Source organism: Chlamydotis macqueenii, chromosome 1, assembly GCF_036417535.1.
Source record: "Chlamydotis macqueenii isolate bChlMac1 chromosome 1, bChlMac1.mat, whole genome shotgun sequence".
NCBI classification, from domain to species: Eukaryota; Metazoa; Chordata; class Aves; order Otidiformes; family Otididae; genus Chlamydotis; species Chlamydotis macqueenii.
Window position 1 is genome coordinate 34,978,165 of NC_141556.1, and position 16,190 is coordinate 34,994,354.

General features: G+C 41.9%; 1 protein-coding gene across 1 annotated transcript in view; it reads left to right on the forward strand.

The window, feature by feature from the left end:
- The first annotated feature begins 802 nt into the window (after positions 1-802).
- Positions 803-16,190, forward strand: part of SLC16A7 (solute carrier family 16 member 7) — an 83,670-nt gene continuing 68,282 nt past the window's right edge. The window contains exon 1 of the mRNA XM_086740026.1: positions 803-1,004. The gene's annotated coding sequence lies outside the window, so the exon portion shown is untranslated. The remainder of the gene's footprint in view (positions 1,005-16,190) is intronic.

Below are 16,190 nucleotides of genomic sequence, written 5' to 3' on the forward strand. Positions count from 1 at the left end.
TTGCACATAATGTGCAACCTTTACCCATGAGAACTGGCATTATGGTAAAGGCTGTAATTTTGCAATTACATAATTATGTTCTATCTCTTTACAGGATTTTAGCCTTAAGGACAGGATTTTTTCTTTGAGAATTTAATGGCCACTTTCATAAATATGTTCACAATATATACAAAATAGTTCTTGTAATTTTTTTTTTTATATTTTTCTTAAGGGAGAGAAAAGGTGGCAAAGGGAGAGGTGACCAAGATTTTAATCCAGAACTCATTGCTAACCGGCCAAATTTCAGTTCCTGCTTCGGAAGACAGAATTCCCGTGTTTAGCACAAAAAGATGAGTGTTAATTTTTTTTTCCTTAGCACGAGCAAACTGATGCTCCTTTTTGACACCTTTTCGTGGAACAGTGAGCGCAAACAGCCTTATAACGTGAAATACTGGGCACCCTCAGTCCCGAAGACGAGGAGAACGAGGGTGGGGTGAGGGGGTACACGCGTCTCGTGCCACCAGAAGTGAGGCGCAGGGCATGACAGGAGGGAGGGGCTCTCCCTGCCCCTCTCCACTGTCCCGGCCGCGCCGGAGGGGAGGGCTCTCGCCTCGCTCCACCGGGCGCGGGGTCCTGGTGCAGCCCGCCGGCCCGTCCGTCCCGTCTCGTCCCACCCGCGCTGGCTCCGTCTGCCCGGGCCGGGCGCCGCGCCCCCGTCAGCCCCGCGGAGCCGGGTTGGGCAGCCCGGGAGGCGTCTCCTCCGCAGCCCCCGCCCCCCCGCGCCGGTGCTGAAGCGGCTCGGCCGCTCCCCGGCAGCACCCCCGCGGGACAGCGGCTCCCCGTCGGCCCCGCAGCAGCAGTCGGGCCTCCCTCCCTGCCGCCCGGCCCGGGCTCTCCCGCCGCTGCTCTGCTGCCGAGGACACCTCATGGGAAATAAATAAATTAATTGCCCCACTCACCCCCACGGCAGGGAGAGGAGCCGGCGGCGGCCACGGGATTAGATCCAGCCCCGAGCTAGAGACCAGGTAACGTAACCTACCCGCCTGGAGGGAGGAGGAGGAGGAGGAGGAGGAGCAGCGAGGCCGCGGAGGTCGCCCCCGCCGGGGAGGGCTCCGGGGAACGGAGACGGGGCTGCCGCAGCCAGGGCTGGCTGCGTGAGGGCGGCTGCCCCCGCGCCCCGCACTGTCAGTCACGCACACGCACACAGAGGAGCCGCCGCCCACGCAGGGATGGATGGATGGATGGATGGGCGGACGGGCGGACGCCGCCTGGGGCGCTGCCCCCGGTACCGAAGCAGCCGCCGCCCGTCCCGCCCCGCCGCGCGCCGCTACCGTGTGGGCGCCCGGCTCGGACGGCGGGGCAGGGCGGCGAGGCCGGGCCCAGGCCGCAGCTTCGGGAGGTGGGGGGGGAGGGAGGGGGGAGACGCGGCGCGATCCCGCCCCCGCGCCGCTGCGCGCATACCCGCGGGGCGCGGAGGCTGCCCCCCGCCGCAGCCTCGGCCGCTGCGGCACCGCCCGCCCCGAGCATGAGCTGCGGTCCGAGCCCGCCCTCCCCGCCTCCGCAGCCTCGGGGAGGGATGTGGGCGGGGAGCAAAAACCGCGCTGCCGCGCCTGCCGTCACCAGAAACGGGCTTGCAAGAAGCGCTGATGTCGCAGCTCCGTGGTGGGGATGATCTTGGGGAGGGTGGGTGCGGATGGACCTTCTGCTGCACCGCGCTGGCAGCCGCACGGGTTACCCTGCTTTGGGCTGCTCTGAGCCCGACAGAACTGGCATTGTTATCTCCAAACATTGCTGGCTGTAGTTAGTGGTTGTGTACTGAGCTCCTGGTGTAAACTGGTACCAGAGCCGGCAAAATACTCCTTCTCCATCGTCCTCTTTACTTGACCTCTGCCAACACACAGTGCGCCAAAGGTCCTTGGAAGGAAAGGTCTGAAGAGCTTCCCAGGCCAGGGGCCATCGTCCTGAGAGAACAGGAGTTCTCTGTGCCCATGGAGACCTCTGTGTCCTGGGTTCATGGTTGTTGAAGTGGCCCCTACAAGACACTGAAGCAATCTGAGCAAAGACCGAGAAGCTGCCCTGTTCACATTTCAGAGACCAGAGTGTCCCCCGGTACTCCTGGGACATTGTCTCTCAGTCCCGCAGGGATGCAGAACGGCCGTGGATTGTCCACTGCTTTTGCAATCAGGTGGATAGGAAAAGAAACCAAAAAAGAATAACATTTAGAGATAGCTGTTTTTTCAGATGCCAGACTGAGCTTTCAGTGAAGGAGTCTTACTGAAATTATTACTGAAAGCTGTTTTGGGAAACAGAAACAAACTGAAGGAAGCTGATGCCTCATGGAGGCATCCATTCTTGTCTCATTGGTCTCTATAATAATCACTCGTGTTTCCATAGTGACATCCATCTGTGGCTCTCAAGTTACTTATCAAATAGTAATGAAATAGGTGCTTGCAGCTGCCATTGCAGGAATGGGGCCATAAACTTAACAGCACACCAATCGAGCCAACAAAATATTGCTTCAGCTCTGTCTAGATGAATCATGATACGAAAGTTAGTCTTCAAGACAGAGGGATGTAGACTGATATTTAAAGGAAGCAGAAAACTGACAAATAGTTCAATAAAAGTGGTAAATGCTTTTATGTGCAAGTATTAAATCTGGCAATAATGTATAAGTGCTTCCCTTCTTGTTTTTAAAGACAGCTCTCACCTCTCTCCTTCCCTTATTGTCTGCTAACTTTGAATATCGTGCTTGAGAATGAGTGCTGACGATCTACTCCTTCCACGTGGTGGAATAAATTCAGAGAAGAAATTATACTCTAGATATTTCTATTATTTGTGCAATTTATTATAGCTAGAACTGTAACTCCATCTATCTGTAGGGGCCCAGTTAGCTTAGTTTGCAACACGGCGTTTACAATGTAAGTCCCTTCAGAGCAAAACGGGAAATCATTTTGAACAGGCGAAGGGTGGCTGGAGGTTATGGATTTTCTTTTATGGCAGCAGGAAGTGATTCTGCTTACTGAAGTCAGCCTTATTTTATTTATCCAATGGAGATATGGAATAGCCTAAATATCAGCCATGGTCTTCATGGAAGGTCTTCATGGATGGCAGAAAACTAAATTCACAAGTTTTATGGATAGGAAAACTCTTTGGATTATGTAGTGATACAACTGATCTGAACAGGTATTTTACATGTAAAGGGGGAGACTTTGAAACATTACAAAGGGAGATACCAAATAAACAGAGTGTAGTTAAACATTATGCAGTGAAGAGAAGTGGAATTCTGTTTCAGCAATTTTCAGTGTAAATGAATACATCATTAATAGTATATATAAAAAATTCCCCTTCCAGCTCTTTAACTTAATTCCATCTGTCACTTCTCTGGAGTATATATTGGATTTAAACTCACTCAGGTCTTGCAAAGTCCTTATTCTAGGATCCAGATTTTACAGAGGCAGAAGATCCTTTGGGCAGCCTTAAAGGAGATGCTGTTATTTACAGACAGGAAAGTTAAGGGAGAAAAAAAAGAGCACTTCTCCTTGAATCACAAGCTGATGTTTTTTAAAATGTTTTTCTTTCATTACTCTTCTTTCTTGGTTCACTATATCATACTTCTTGTCTATTTCTTTTTTATTTCTTTATATATATATATATATATGTATATATATATTCTTCTGGCACCCATTGTTTTTCTTCATTTTAGAAAAAAGAAATCCTCTTTGGTATCCTTTGTTGCTTAAGTAAATTATCTTGTTCTCTTTTTATGATGAGCAGGTGGTTTTGTTTCCAGTAACTATGGTTAGTATTGGACCCCTTCCAGTTCAAGAAAAGAGACTACAGCTCACCTGATTTTTTTTTTTCCTATTGCAACATCACAGGATGCTTTTGAAGCATTGTATTTTTCTTGAGGAGATGTTTGCTTTAGCAAAGATGGTGTCTGAATACAATTCTCAATTAATTATATCCCTTACACCATTTGCCAGTTAAAGCAGTCCATTTTCTTAGGTGAGGATCAAGAAAAGAAGAATGTTTGTGGGCTGTGCTAATAATCTCTGCTGTTAAATGAATTTTGTGTTCAAGGTTGGTATGATTATGAAAATGTAATTATCTTTTGATTGTTATTAAAAAAGGGTTAGATCATAGCCATTAATCTATGATAGAGAACATTACCAGTTTTTACATCTGTTCATATAATATCTATGGCCAAACGTTTGCACAGCGCCCCGGATGAGGTTAGATAAGAAAATAAAACCTCACTGACCATGTATTTCTAGAATTTCTTATAGCTCTTGGTCTTACAGTCAAGCAATCAAAAAAATGTTAACTTTTATTGAAGAGCAAATGTCTGGCTAAGCAGGTCATGGTGGCTGACAAACTAGGAAGAGTCTCAATTTTTCTTTCCCTGCAATGTCAAGATTTTTAATTAATAATATTTGTGTCTGGGGAAGTGATTCATCATCACCATCAGCTCCTTCTTTTGTTGATTATATTTTTAATTTTAGTTTATGCAATGTCTTTAAGTAGTTCCTTTATTTGTTATCTTAAAGGTCAAGCCCCTAGTTACATGATAATATTTTTTTGTTTTCGGGACATGGTGCTTTCCTGTCTCGTGGCACTTGCAGTAATATGTAATCAGAAGTGTGCATTAAGAGCATTTGCTGATAAAAATTGAATAAGCATTTCCAAAAGGATATCAAAACAGAACTAGGGCAATTTAAAAAGTTCCTAAAAATGAAGGGAGAAAATTGATGGAAAAGAAAGGGACCTTAGCATGATATATTATTTTCCTTTGTGGTTGTAAGACTTAAGATCTTAAGAAATTGAATTAATTTTAATTCACAAAATCAGGAAGCACTAGAGAACAAGCTTAAGCCTGATTTCTTTTATTTTTTTTTTTATTTAGCTGTTGATGCATTTTCTTTTAACTTGGCATCATAATTACTGAATGTGAAGTATTGAATGTATTTTAGTTTCATCCAACAAGAAAGCAGTGCTCTGAATAATAGTGTAAATCATATAGATTTGGCTAATAACTTTAGACTGTAAGAGGCTTGTACTTTTAAGTCATCTATTGACAAACTGCAGAAAACCCAAACATTGTAGAAGTTGGAATATTTCAGAAAAGGTGGATTTGGCATTATTTTCATATGGTTACTATGAAAGATAGTGACAGCATCTGCTTTTAATGGTCAAAGCATAAAACTCTGCAGGTTGGAGTTGCCCAAACATACAGGATTGTTTAAACAGTGTTTGCTTTCTTCCAGCCTGAGCATTTGTGTGCCCCAAAAGAACATTTCCCAGTTATTTTGACAGCAAGCTTGGTAGTTATTTCACTCTTGTCTCTCTTTAAGGTTTTCCACTGGAGGACTCAGCTGTAGGTGATGATCAGGGTGCTGTGGGAACATTCAGAGAGCATGTTGCAGAGAAGACAGCTGAGAACACTTCCTGGATTTCATGGCCTTTCCTATCTTTATTTTTAAAAGTTTTAGTCTTTTAGAATAGCTAATCTTTCCATTCTTGCTAGCAGACTGCTGCTGCAGCTTCAGGCTTGACCATTGTGTAATGCCCTTCCATCATACGGCCTCAGTGACAGCAAACTGTTAGCAGCACTCCCAAGTTTGGCACTTAGGGATATGATAAAGTCTTGTAATGGTGTTCAAAATGTATTTGGCATCAAAGATCTTTAGCCATTACCACTACAGTGGTGGTAACGACACTGCAATATGTACATTGCCTTTTGCTTGTGTTCTGTCCAATAGAAATTAGTAAAATCAATCACAAAATGGCACTACATCATCCCAAAAGATAGACATTATAATTTTTTCATAGGAATAGATTAATTAAGATTTTAGTATTCATGCTTGCCACTCATCACTTAGACGCTTGCTGTCTATGGTACAAGTGAAAAGGAGACAAAAAACACATCATAGAATCATAGAATAGTTTGGGTTGGAAGGGACCTTTAAACGTCACCCACATCTAGTCCAAGCCCTCTGTAGTGAGCAGGGACATCTCCAACCAAATCAGGTTGCTCTGAGCCTTGTCCAACCTGGCCTTGAACACTTCCAGGGATGGGGCATCTACCACCTCTCTGGGCAACCTGTTCCAGTGTTCCACCACCCTCATTGTAAAAAAAGTCTTCCTTATATCCAGTCTGAATCTACCTCCTGCTATTTTAAAACCATTACCCCTCATCTTATCACAATAGGCTCTGCTGAAGAGTTTCTCCCTGTCTTTCTTGTAAGCACCCTTTACGTACTGGAAGGCTGCAGTAAGGTCCCCCCAGAGCCTTCTCTTTTCTAGGCTGAACAACCCCAACTCTCTCAGCCTGTCCTTATAGGAGAGGTGCTCCAGCCCTTTATCTGTGTCACCGATAAAGATGTTAAACCATGCTAGACCCAATACCAACCCTTGAGGAACGCCACTCAACACCAGTCTCCACTTGGACATTGAGCCGTTGACTGTAACTCTTTGAGTGCAGCCATTCAGACAATTCCTTGTCCACTGAGTGGTCCATCTGTCCAATCCATGTCTCTCCAGTTTAGAGACAAGCATGTTGTGTGGGACAGTGTCAAATGCTTTGCACAAGTCCAGGTAGATGATGTCAGTTGATCGTGCTTTGTCTTTACCAGTGCTGTAACTGCATCGTAGAAGGCCACCAAATTGGTCAGGCACAATTTGCCCTTATTGAAACCATGTTGGCTGTCATCAGTCACCTCCTTATTTTCCATATGTCTTAGCATAGTTTCAAGGACGATCTGCTCCATGATCTTGCCAGGCACAAAAAGGGAGACTGTAGTTCCCCGGGTCTTCATTGTTTCCCTTTTTAAAAATGGGGATTATGTTACCCCTTTTCCAGTCAACGGGAATCTCATCAGACTGCCCCGACTTCTCAAATATGATGGCTTGGCAACTTCATCCACCAGTTCCCTCAGGACCTGCAGATGCATCTCATCAGGTCCCATGGACTTGTGCACCTTCATGTTCCTTAGATAGTCTCAAACCTGCTCTTCTCCTAGAGCCAAAGCTGCCCTGGAGCTCCACATTCCCCAGCAGCCCCTCCTTGTTGGTGAGAACAAGGTCCAGCATAGCACCTCTCCTCGTTGGCTCCTTTATCACTTGGAGAAGGAAGTTATCATCCACACATTCCAGGAACCTTCTGGATTGTTTGTGCCCTGCTGTGTTGTTCTTCCAGCAGATATCAGGGTGGTTGAAGTCCCCCATGAGAACCAGGGCTTGTGACTGTGAGGCTACTCCTATCTGTCTATAGAGGGCCTTGTCCTCTCAGTCCTCCTGGTCAGGTGGTCTGTAGCAGACCTCCACTGTAATGTCACTTGTCCCTGCCCTCCCTTTAATCCTCACCTGTAAACTCTCTGTCAGCTCCTCAGCCATCTCTAGGTGGAGTTCCATGCACTCCAGCTGGTCTTTGACATAGAGGGTGACACCCCTGACACCCCTTCCTTGTCTGCCCTGCCTGTCCTTCCTAAAGAGCCTATATCCCTCCATTCAAACTCTCCAGTCATAGGAGCCATCCTGTGCACACATCTCTAACTCTTCTTGTTTGTTCCCAATGCTACATGCATTAGCATGGAGGGCATTTAAGTTTGGCCCTCAATGAAACTGACTTGCTGGCTGGAGCAGCTGGAATTCCTCTGAGTTGCACTTTAGGTGCTTTCCTGCTGACCTGTGATCCTTCCCCAGGCTCTGGGCACCTGTTGCTGGCACTGGTATCAAACTGACAGTAGTGGGATGGACTGAGGTTCTCCTCCCCCAGCAATGTTACTTTAAAGCCCTCTTTACCAACCTGGCAAGCCTTTGGCTGAAGATGCTCTTCCCCTCCTCTGTCAGGTGGACTCCATCAGCGTCCCATAGACCAGGTTTCTCAAAGCAAGTCCCTGGCTGTGGCACCATTCCTGTACCCATTTGTTGATTTGCCAGATTCGACTGGCCCTTTCAAGCCCCTTCATCCCAGGAAGATTGATGAAAGAAACTACCTGCACTCCAGAGTCCTTTACCATTGCTTTCAGGGCTCTGTAATCTTTCTGATAGTTTTCAGGATAGTTCCAAGATGAAATCTCAATTTGTCTCTTGTATTACAGTGTCAACTTCAAACTTGTACTTCTCAGTGCTTGTTTTCTGAATTCACAAAATACTGAGAGCAAATGTGTATTTTACAGTACTAAAAACATGTGAAGAAACAAACCAAAAAGAACTTACAATTTCTGTACTGACAAAAATGGCAAAAGCATACAGGCAAAATGCATATTTGATTTAAAAAAAAATCAGTTCCTACTGTAATATATTTCATCAGTACTGGAAGAAGAGAAATGCGCTCACTTTCAATGTGTGCTTTTGCAATCAATTGTATTAGAATGTTTTTTTTTTTAACATTAGAAATGAAGTGCTTTGTGGCCTTTTTTCAAATCTGTGGGATAATGATATAAATATTTGGCAGTGGAAGTTAGAATTTTTGAAGTCACACAGGACTGTGTTCAAACTACCAACTATAACAACTTGGCTTCTGGGAGACATAGCTGCTTTTCTCTGCCCACCTTATTGAGAGATGGAAATTAGAAAACTGTTTGCTGTGCTATTGAATTAAAATGCCACAGGAGTTGAGCTCCTAAATTGAGCTCCTATAGTTTGCATTCTTAATGTGGCCCTCAGGGCAGGTTCAAAAAAGAAAAAAAAAAGAACAACTTAATGATGCAAATAAGGTCCCCGTGGGAATGTAGGTGTCTGATTTCTTAACAACTGGAATGTTACCTGTTAAAGTCCTTGACAATTCTGTCTTTGCTGAGTACGCTCTCCACTGAACAAATCTTTTCTAGAAGTTAACTGCTTTTGCATGCTATACCAGGGATGGTTTTGGGTCTGAAACTGGGTACTGAACCCTCTGTTCTCAGCAATGCCTCCTGCTGATGTTAAAAATGGAAATTGGCAAGCTGTAAATGGCAAACTGGAACTGAAGACTGGTTTCAGAGGCGGAAAAAATGTGCCTAGGACAGAGACTCAAGCTGGCTGAGCAAGGGGATTGCATCTGGGAGAGGTGGAGAGAACAGAACAGACTGTGGAGGGAAATTGGTGCTGGAAGCTGAAGAAGGCAATGGGCCTGTCATGTCATTACCAAATCCTTTCTAAGATGCACATTTTTATAATAATTTGTACATAGTGTTAAACTAAAGACTTCCTTTCTGCCCTGAGGAATTTGTAAGATCTCTGCTCATTGTGTCACACAGGGGTCCTACCGCCCAGTCTTCCATTAGGCAGCCTCTTTCCCTTCTTCTCACCAACACTACAAAAGGCAAATCAGGGGACTCAATAGCCCATGATTAGAAGACACAAAACCAGATTTTAGCAAGGAGTGAAAAAAGCTCATGTATTTTGAGACCACTGGGTTGTATATTTAAGGAAAATAGGTAGAAAAGAATATGCCATAATAGCCTGTATTTACAAAGCATGAAGTATGCATTGTTATTTGTGAAGAATAAGAAAAAAGGAGAACCTATTTTCTTGTTCTTGTGCACATATAATTATGTTGGCTAGAGGCATAAGGTAGTTTTTGTTCTCATTTTTTTTTCTGATGTAGTTATCCCAAAAGACATATTTTGATGTAGTTATGCTGGATATGAGGGTGCTTTATCTCAATTTAGCTTATTTCCTCATTCATACATAACACCACTAGAGCATTATGAGAGCTATGCATGGCCTCCCTCGGTTTTAGCTATATCTTAATAGTGAAAAGGGTTTATAAGCAAAGCTAATGAACATAAGAGCCAAACTCACATGAGGTAGACAAATCCAGGAAGGGCATTTAAAACTGAGACCTAAAAAACACTGTGGTATTTTCTGTCAGTCAAAGAATATGTCAGTGTTGCTTGATTGGCATTTCCTCTGTTTCTGAGACTCCAGGTCTGAACTTTATCTGCTTTCCTCTTGTGCAGTTCCACTGGGTTAAAAGGAGTTACTCGTGGTTTGCACCCAGTCATGGCTGAAGAGACTCTTTCGACTGCTTCTCAAGACTCACTTAGCTAGTCTTTTGGATTACTTGCTTTGACTTGCCTGATTAGTTTAAATGGAAATTATTTCTCGTAATGATTATCCAAATGGTTTCTCTGTTTCCAAACAAATACTTTCATGTGTCCATCTTCTCTGTCCCTCTCTTCCTCTCCTTCTTTCTGTAAGAGCATTTTCCTTCTCCTCATTTATTAGAATAAAAAAACTCAAGGTAAAAGATCAAGTTACTATTCTGTTCTGCTCATCCTGCTGGCATACTGGGTTTTCCACATTAAAACTGGAAAAATGTCGGAGGCCTCCTCACTTGTAGGATGACTTTTATATGGCATAGCTCCTCCATAGTAACCAGTATTTATGTTTTTTTAAAGCTATTTTTATCTTTAGAGTTACAAATGTTTACATTCTTTACCCTTCTGCTTTTTAATTCTGTCTTTCAGGTGTTATGATTAGGGTAAAAAAAATGTAGCCTCAGAAGAATGACAAATGTAGAAGGTGAAAACAGAGTAGAAGGGAAAGAGAGGAAATATTATTAGGAAATATTATTGAGGAAATATTATTTTGAGGAATTTCACAGGGACAAATATCTTCAAGCTAGTAGAAGTGGAATGATGTGCCATATTTTCGGAGTGGTTTTTGTGCCATATTTTTCGGAGATGTCCTCAGATTTTTTAATTTTTATTTTTGAGAAAGGAGTAGAGAGAATGTTGACCTTTGCTTTTATTATTTCTATGTGCTAATTGTAGGCCATAGCAAGGTTTTTGTCGTTGATGAATAGTAGTGTTGTCTGATTGCCAAATGGGTGTGCACTCTTGGCAGTGCTGTTGTGTATACCTGTATATCTATCAGACAAGATGTTAATAAAGAAATGAATATGAAGTATGCTATGAGAAAAAAAACCCAAACAATTGAGCAATCCAAATCTCAAACCTTAATATTGCAACTTTTAAAATAAAAGGCAAGTGTTGAGTTTTATAGTCATTGTTTAGCCTGGTGGTAAAGAATATCTTGACTTCCAGAAGTCTTTGCAGATATGTAAAACACATTCAAAACCATTGTACATAACACTGTAAAATTAAAAAAAAGGCTGGAACCATAATTTAGATTTACTTGAGTGATGGTCACCTGTGACTTTAGTGGAAGCCAATGTGGACTGTGCAGTATGGATTTGTTCAGGTGCTTTAGCAGTATGCGGGCTTATTTTCTTATTTACAGCTTATAAAGCACCGAGAAGCCCCATGCTGGCATGCAATCTGCTAACTCGTCCCACTGTGTGTGCTTGTCAAGTTGATTTGCATGTGTGCAGATCCTGAAAAAGGAACCCTGACATATGAAATGTGAATACGTCATGTGTACATGGCTGTGTCCGCTGGCACCCACATGCATGAGGGAGTGTTGATCCAGTTGATGGTTTCCAGCGCAGAATTATTTTTGTGATTAAAAAAAAAATAACACTGGCTTCCACTGTTATGCTTAATGCTAAAGCTGATTGGTTCATGTAACCTGGAAAATTGTGTCATATTGTGTTCATAATGTGATAGGATACAAAAGCCTGTCCTTTCCACAATTAAAATAGGTTCTTCTTGTGACTGTGATAGCATAGAAAGGTGTTAATGAAACAAGATGTTCTTACTTAATTAGATAATCAGCTTGCAGTTCTGGATATACTTTAGCATTGCTGAAATATTATATATCTAAAATGATTACTTAGATTGTGTTTTTCAAAATGCAAATGCATTTTAGCTATCAGGCCATGATTTTTTTTTTTTCTTGTAGCTATGTCACGAAAAATTAGCAAAGCTATTGTAGTTGCCATGTCCAAGCTTACTTTTAAATATTATACTTAAATTGCTAGAATCCTAACACAGTAGGATTCTTATAGAATATTGAATGGTTTTATTGAGAATCCAGAATATGCTTTTAACCTCAATAAGGTAGTTACATTTTTTTTTTCTTTCTTATGTTTTACTTTTCCTCCATTTATCAGTTTTATCCCAGGTGTATAAATCCAACAGGTTTTGTATTCAGCACAAGTCTTGTGAAACCTAAATTAGCCATCTCAATTAGGATCTTTAATTTCAGTGTTACTGGATCCTGGGTAAGTAGGTTGTTATCTCTTAATAAGTGAAGCTTAAATCCTACTTTTAAATCAATCCTGTTTTCTAACTAGCACTCATATAGGATGAAATCAGAAGTTATAACTGCATGCTGAGTAGCTTATTTTATAATACTTTGAAGAGCAGTTGTTGTTTAATAAGCAGAAAATCTTGCATTCTGGTGTAGTCTCAAGGAAGCATCTACTTCTTCTCATTATGGCCACTGAATATACATAAGTGAGGAGATAGTTTTCTAATAGAAATCATAGTATGTTTATATACAAATACACAAGGTGATACAAAAATAGGAAGAAATATGCAACATGCTGCATTCTAGGAGATGAAATGGGGGCATGAAAAAAAGCACTGGAATAAGTGCAAGTGTATTGGTTTGATGTTTCAGGAAGTTCTAGTGTTGCAGTATGGTATTTACAGCCTATATTGATCTGCCATGGGTACCATATATGCATGTGGATGTATTTTCAATATGATCCTTTTGACTCCTTTAGAACACTTCTATGACCAGGTGAATAAAAGGAGTAGTGAATACTGATGGATAAAAAAAAGAAGAGTATTTCATACAAGGAGAACAGCTTGAAAGAAAGCATGAGACTGAAGAAGGGGAACTTGCATGTTGGCAATACAGGAGTGTAAGAAGATGTAGAATCTGGACCCAGTAAGAAGACAAAGGGATTGAACGCTTAGAGAAGACATTTCACTGCCATTACTTTGACTTAGCGCATGAAGTGTCAGAACTGATCGGGTGACTCTTTAGTCAGCATTTGATACCCAATTAGCCCCCTAAAGGATGAAGGACTCTTGTAATCAAGGACATTTTTACTCATCCAACCGAAGCAGAGCAGATTCTGTTTTCCAGTGCCAAGTGGCTGGGGTTGTTTGCTTCATAGCTATTCTCGCTGCTCCAAAGGGGAGTTTGAACTGTTTGGTCAATCCCTGCTGGGTTCATTAACTTTGTGTGTTTGTTTCTGTTACCCCATTGAGAAGGGAATGGTTTGTATTTGTGTTCCTAAAAGAATGGACCTGAATTATTTAACCAAACCCCACTGAGCACTGAACCTTTTGTATTCTGTTGAACTCGTGCTCCCAGGGTTATTTTCATCTGCTCCTCTGACCTTGCCAGAGGGAATCCCTGTTTATTTCTTCGTTTGGTAGAACTGTTTATCCAGGCCCTGCTGAGGATAGAAGTGGGCTTCCTACTTTCTGCTGCAAATGAGAACCACGCGAGACTATCACTTGTCCTAAAGAGAGAAAAGCTCATGCAAGACTTTTTTATTTCTTTTTTTTTTTTTTTTCCCCCTTCAGAGAATTGGTAATTTCTTGTCTTGGAGGGTGTTGCAGTGATTCTTCAAGCAGGAGTACGAATGCTAGTGACAGCAGTGAGATGAAACAAGGTCTTGAAGGTAGAGAAAGAAGGGAAGGTATATGATATAAGCTGTCAGGCTGCTAGGCATCAATTCTCAGGCAGTCCAGCAATGCGTCGACTTGTTTTCTGCCCTGCTTTTGAGGAAAGCTATAGTAACATAAGCTACCTTAAAAAAATCCTCTATGCCTCAAAATGGAGGGAATGCATAGTACTGTTGGAGTACTGGCTGTAATTTCAATCCTAAAATGCAGCAGCGTAAGGATTAGATCAGATCAAGAAGCTCTGTTGTGGACCACGGGCTGACTTTCAGGAGTCATTTGTGTTAATGCTAAGGTTACCACCTTTTAAAAAAAAAAACACACGCGCACAAAAAGCTGCTGTAGAGCTACAGTGAACCTGTACATTGATCTGAATCTTTTACTTGTGGTAGCTAAAAGTGTTGTGTTTATCTCAACTAGACATACTCAGGGTGGCTTGAAAGAAGTTGGTTTAGTTCAGAGAGCAAAAAAGAAAAGAGAGCTGTAAGGGAAAGGTGCTGCTGTTGCAGTATTCAGGCCAGCTGGGAGTTGCGTAAAATTTATCTGTCTCCTGAGGAGCCTCAGTTGGCAGGATTTGTGTGGTTTTCTGCCCATAAAAATAAACCTGCTTTACCCTGGTAGGAACCGCGGCCAACAGTTGATCCCTCAGGGGTGAAAGCTTCTGCCAGCACAGCTGCCCCTCTAGGCAAGATAGAAAGACGTTATACTACACCCTTTAATCACTATGGGTTATATCTCCTTGTCTTTAAACAAAATTACTTCACCAATTGCTGAATATATTTATCACTGTGCTTATATGTTAAAGTAGCACAGACCCAAGTACAACTGTCATGTTCCCGCTATAATATACACCTACATTTATTGCTTACTTGTTTTAAATGCCTCCCTTAATCATGGTCCAAATTTGTCTGAAAGCTGAGTGTACCTCCAACAAATATAACACACATTTAGCAATTTATATATCTGTATGTAAATCATAAGTTGGAGACCATCTTGCATTTTCTTACAGGCTGGAAACAAATATTTTTTGCTTAATATAATTATGCACCTACGAAGATTTGCTAAGTTAAAGCTAAGAGCTACAGGCTTTCACAAGACAGATACCATTAAAAATTAAGATGCCAGTGAAGGTAGTAGTACCACTACATTCAAGCTCATTTTCCTTTTCACTTATATTTTGCTTTGTCTTCACAGCATCCTCTCCCTTCTGAAGAACACCCTTTATTTTCTAATATTCAGTAAGTCTGATGTACACACTTAGATTCATGAATTAGGCTCACATACATTATCTGATCTGACTAGAAAAATGTATTTTTCTACTCTAAAAAACACAGTTGCCCACAAATAATTTATGAAAGAAGAAGGAAGGGATTCAGTAAAAGAATCTAAAGTGATCTGAGTAAACCATAAAAATTACAAACATATATTAATGGTTTGAACATATTTTGTTTTTGTGAGCTACTGTAATGTTTTAAAAATGTAAGAAAGTTAGTGGCTAAGTTTATACTTCTTTATATAAGGCATTAGATTATATTCAAATAATCATATCTTAGTTCTGGCCTGATAGAGTAGCCTTATAAAATTATTTTGAAGGTATTGCATCCTTTTATTTTGTCTACGATTTTATATATACATATTCATATAGACACATTTAAATACAAGACAGTGAGGATGACTGAAGGGAGATCAAGGCACCAGGGGAAACATGAAGTGTCAGTCTTGTGGTGAACAAGGCTTAAGTCAGTTATGGAGTAGTTTTTCCTTACCTTGGACTTTGTATGCTGGTAAGTTTTTGAGTTACTAGAGCTGTTAGAGCAAGGCGGGTGAGACCGCCAGCCTTTCAGGTTGGGGGATTAGGAAGGAAGAGTGGAGGGAGGACAGTTAGTGCAGGCTGAAGCAGTGGTTGCTTTTGGGGAGGACTGACAGACTAAGGGACTGGTGGAGGAGTGTGTTTTTTTGCTGCAGTGCCATTGCAACGAGTGCTAAATTGCAGGTGATGAGAAGGAAACTACTGATACTCTCTTCAGCCGGTGTGTTTGCGGCTTGTACACAGGCGCACAAAACCCTCTGTGTGTTGAAGTTTTTAATCCACCAATGTATCTGGCTCATTCTGAAAGGTGGTGTACAAAAGGGGAGAGTTATTGCCATTTTGGAACAGATGAGAAAATCTGTTTCTCATTACCCAGGTACAGCAACTTTGGTCCTGCTGTCATTTATTCATGGTTTGTTATGGTCTTCTCCACTGCCTCCTTTTTATCCCTTGATGCTAACCTCTGCAAAAGAGTCTTACAGGAGAATCAGGCAAGAACGAGCCCAAAAGGCTGCGTGTTCACACAGTGTTGGGCAATGTGACGTGCAACATACCTTTCAGATTTGCATTTTCTTCATACCTAACACACTCAAACTTGTGTACTGTCACACCCTGTGGCATATCTTGTTACTCAAGCTCTTGTGTATCTGCAGTTATCTAAGCCAACAAAATTTCAGGCTTGAATTATAACACTTTTAACATAATTTGCAGAGAATATTTTTGAATTACTATTGTCGTATTTTCTGCAAATGGTTCTACTATGTAATTTTTGAGCTTATTCCGAAAATCTTGGCAGTATCTCTGGCAAACAGTTACTGTTCTTCTGGTTAGTTGTAAGCAGTCCCTGATGCATATTCGGTATTTGCACC